This window comes from Pinus tabuliformis, chromosome 9, assembly GCF_031772625.1.
Source record: "Pinus tabuliformis cultivar Carrire ecotype Pingquan chromosome 9, CPIR1, whole genome shotgun sequence".
In the NCBI taxonomy this organism is placed as follows: Eukaryota; Viridiplantae; Streptophyta; class Pinopsida; order Pinales; family Pinaceae; genus Pinus; species Pinus tabuliformis.
In genome coordinates this window covers 67,209,370-67,213,456 of record NC_142307.1, presented here as the reverse complement: position 1 = coordinate 67,213,456, position 4,087 = coordinate 67,209,370, and the positions used below count along the sequence as shown (strand labels likewise).

Here is a 4,087-nt window from a genome sequence, read left to right as displayed (position 1 = left end):
GAATAGATAGGGAATAAATTGAATAATTGTTCATTAGTAACATGAATAATAATGGAAAAAGGCTCGTATTGAAAGAATAATAGATTGGGTAAACTCGGGAAGTCCAGTTCGATTATGATCCGAACAAAGAAAGAGTTAAACGATCGAGCATTGCATAATGAGGATGAAATGCCTACCCAGCAATTGTGTGCTTTATCCATATAGATAAAAGAATATCGGGAAAATATAGTCATCATGACACAGGATCATTGCCAAAGAATTAGTTCTTATACAATTGATAAGATGATCACTACAGATCTATATATTATCATAATATGGAATGGATCAGTTAATCTGTCTTAAATTCTTGATTAGGCGATCCGAATACGTCGGATTAACCGGGATGATTGAGGATTTCCTAAAATAAGAGGAAGTTGTAAAAAATGTCCTTTCGTCTTTCCGGGGGGGATTGAATCATTACCTTATTTATTATCTATTTATTTCCGAAAGATTGAACTGTTCGTACCCGAACAAAAAGAATTCGTTTCGTAAGGAAGTTGCTATTGACTCATTTTATTAATTAGAACCAAGAGATCTCATAGGAAAGATGGCCGAGCGGTTCAAGGCGTAGCATTGGAACTGCTATGTAGGCTTCTGCTTACCGAGGGTTCGAATCCCTCTCTTTCCGTATCTTCGCCCTACTATCTATTTTCTTCTCATCCATTGTTTTTCCAATCTATTGAATCCCAATAGGACTATTTCCTAATTCCAGGATCAATCTACCTCTATTTGTAATAGAGAAAATAGAACGAACATCGGTTCGTGGTATGGGAAAAGTAAAGACTATTTTAAGAAGCAATAAAAAAAAAGTATCGCGGATAACAAGTAACGTACGTAAGGATTATAAAATGTCTCCTTCGGGGAAGGGAAAAAGAAGGGAGAAGAACATAATTTCCAGATGCCCAGCAACCAACCCACCCCTCTTTCATTTCATTCTCGATTCAAGCTTGACGGGAATAATACTCTACGACCAGCAATTCATTAATCTTCAAATTGATCCATTTACTATCTATTATTTGATTGATGAATCCTTTATATTGTAAGGAATGAAAAGTCAAATGATTTGGCAATTTATCCCTCTGGAACAGATCTATATTCTTCTTAATGATAGCTCTCAATCTTTGTTGATCTCTTATAGTAATCACATCTTGAGGTTTGCAAGGGTAACTTGGTATATCTACCATATGGTCATTGACCCGGATATGTCCATGATTCACTAATTGTCTAGCTCCGGGAATGGTGGGAGCCATACCCAATCGAAAAAGAATATTATCCAAACGCATTTCAAGTAATTGCAATAGGACCTGACCCGTTGAGCCTTTGGCTCTTCTAGCAATACGAACATATTTCAGCAATTGTCGCTCTGTTAGTCCGTAATGAAAACGCAATTTCTGTTTTTCTTCTAGCCGGATACGATATTGAGATATTTTCCTGGAAGAAGACCGGTTCATAGAATCCTTTCTGTTTTTGGGTCTTTTACTAGTGAGACCTGGTAAAGTTTTCAGACGACGTATTATTTTTAAACGAGGTCCCCGATAACGGGACATAGAAACTCCTTATTCAATTAACAAATAGTGCTAGAAAGAAGAAAGAATAGTATAACCCGTATGAGTACTACTGGAATTCTTTTATATGGAAAACGAAGATCTTTCTCCAATTTGTTATTGATCCTAATAGCTCCAATCATTTCATTCATCCCGTTCCTAGTTGGGAGTAAATGATCATGGCATGACGGACCCGACGAACGATCGTAAGAGTATTCTCCATTCCATCTTGATCCTAACAAAACTTTGTGGATTATGGAAATGAGAGGAACGGAACGGAACGGAAAAGAGCCAGCTATCGGGATCGAACCGATGACCATCGCATTACAAGTGCGATGCTCTAACCTCTGAGCTAAGCAGGCTCGATGGAATATCACTCCCCATTTCATTGGGGTGAGATCCATAGATTCCTTTGGAATCCTAACGATTATAGCGCGAATCAGATTCAATGACGCAATCCAGATTACGATTACAACGGAACATTGTTTGAATGTAGATTCTTTCAAGGGAAAGAAAGGAGAAGTAAGGGTCAATTGATATCGATCGTTTTACTCACTCTTCCAAATCGACTAGGGGAGGATAATAACATTGCATTTCAAATGGATAAATAATATAATGATTCCCAGTCATATTCGATTGGGGTAGAGATAGAGAAGGGGAGAGAAGGGGAGTAGGGGAGGATATTTCTCCCACCCAATATTGAGCAAATATCCAATGAATAATGCTGATGGATATTACATAATAGGATTAGATCAAGGTATGATCTTGTTCTTCGAGAAGGGGATATGGCGGAATTGGTAGACGCTACGGACTTGATCGAATTGAGCCTTGGTATGGAAACCTACCAAGTGATAGCTTCCAAATCCAGGGAACCCTGGGATATTTTGAATGGGTAATCCTGAGCCAAATCCGGTTCATGAAGACAATGTTTCTTCTCCTAAGATAGGAAGGGGATAGGTGCAGAGACTCAATGGAAGCTATTCTAACGAATGAATCTCATTTGGTCCAATACTGTAGTTACTGTAGTTATAGAACGATCTATTTACACCTCAAAAATGGAGAGAGATGTTATATAACATCAGACAAAACTGGCGATCAGAACTCGTTCCAAGCATTTTATTCATAAGATAGATGCCAGATTCGAGTTGAAGTACTGATTTGACATTAAGTAATCCAATTATGAACTTATCTACTCTAGATGAATAATTTAATTATTTTTTGGAATAAATGGTTGGACGAGGATAAAGATAGAGTCCAATTCTACATGTCAATGTAAACAACAATGCAAATTGCAGTAGGAGGAAAATCCGTTGGCTTTATAGACCGTGAGGGTTCAAGTCCCTCTATCCCCACCCAGGTTCGTTCCCGAACGGACTGATCTATCTTCTCCAATTCCATTGGTTCGAATCCATTCTAATTTCTCGATTCTTTTACCTCGCTATTTTTTTTTCATGAAGAGAAGAAATTAGAACATGAATCTTTTCATCCATCTTATGACCAGTTGAGTTGATCTGTTAATAAGCTGATCATATGATCAATTGATTTTGTGATATATGATCTACATAGATTAGATCATTTTGAAATTATTCAATTGCAGTCCATTTTTATCATATTAGTGACTTCCAGATCGAAAATAATAAAGATCATTCTAAAAACTAGTAAAAATACCTTTTTACTTCTTTTTAGTTGACACAAGTTAAAACCCTGTACCAGGATGATCCACAGGGAAGAGCCGGGATAGCTCAGTTGGTAGAGCAGAGGACTGAAAATCCTCGTGCCACCAGTTCAAATCTGGTTCCTGGCAAGATGTAAATATCCATGTCTCCATATCCATCTATCTAAATCTATTCTATCTAGATGTATATCTACATACGGAGACACCCCGATCAAAATAGATAGATGGATCAATCTGTTCTCTCCCTCTTCTTTGCTCATATTGTCCCTCTCTGTCCGTTCCAATTGAATCACGATACTCTGTACATATAAAAAAGTAGGATCGAGAACTCAGAAGTCAAGATTTGACGGTGGGACTGATAATTCGGCACTAGTCGGAATCTATTCATCCTATTCCATCCGAATCGAAATGGGATAGATTATCCCAATGATAGATCTATAATTGCAGAGTTGAAGTAGATCCAAACGTTGCAGAGGGTATCTCGAAAGTAGATTCGAATTGAGGTTCATAAGATTGATGTAATAACTTTTGACCATAGTTTCTAGTATGAATACTGGATCCAATATGATGATCCCTATGATTTATAGTGAAATATTTTATTCTTTCCTTGTTGGAGTTCGGGCCTCATATATCCATCGAACTATCTTTTCTTTCACGAAGTTTCGTTATAGCATCTATAATAGCCTCTGGTTCAGGTGGGCAATCTGGCGAATAGACATCCACAGGAATTAACTTATCTACTTTGCGAACGGTACTATAATAATCTGTACCAAACATTTCTCTGTGATAGTACATGCTCCAGGGCAACTACATATTTTGGTTCCGCATT

The 4,087-nt window shown here is 37.5% G+C and overlaps 3 non-coding genes across 3 annotated transcripts; 2 read left to right on the top strand and 1 right to left on the bottom strand.

The window, feature by feature from the left end:
• The first annotated feature begins 580 nt into the window (after positions 1 to 580).
• On the top strand, positions 581 to 667 carry TRNAS-GGA (transfer RNA serine (anticodon GGA)). Its single transcript has one exon. It is a non-coding gene; the product is annotated as a tRNA-Ser (tRNA).
• Positions 668 to 1,872: 1,205 nt separating this feature from the next.
• On the bottom strand, positions 1,873 to 1,945 carry TRNAT-UGU (transfer RNA threonine (anticodon UGU)). Its single transcript has one exon. It is a non-coding gene; the product is annotated as a tRNA-Thr (tRNA).
• A 1,369-nt stretch (positions 1,946 to 3,314) lies between these two features.
• Positions 3,315 to 3,387, top strand: TRNAF-GAA (transfer RNA phenylalanine (anticodon GAA)). The gene has a single exon. It is a non-coding gene; the product is annotated as a tRNA-Phe (tRNA).
• Positions 3,388 to 4,087: the final 700 nt, after the last annotated feature.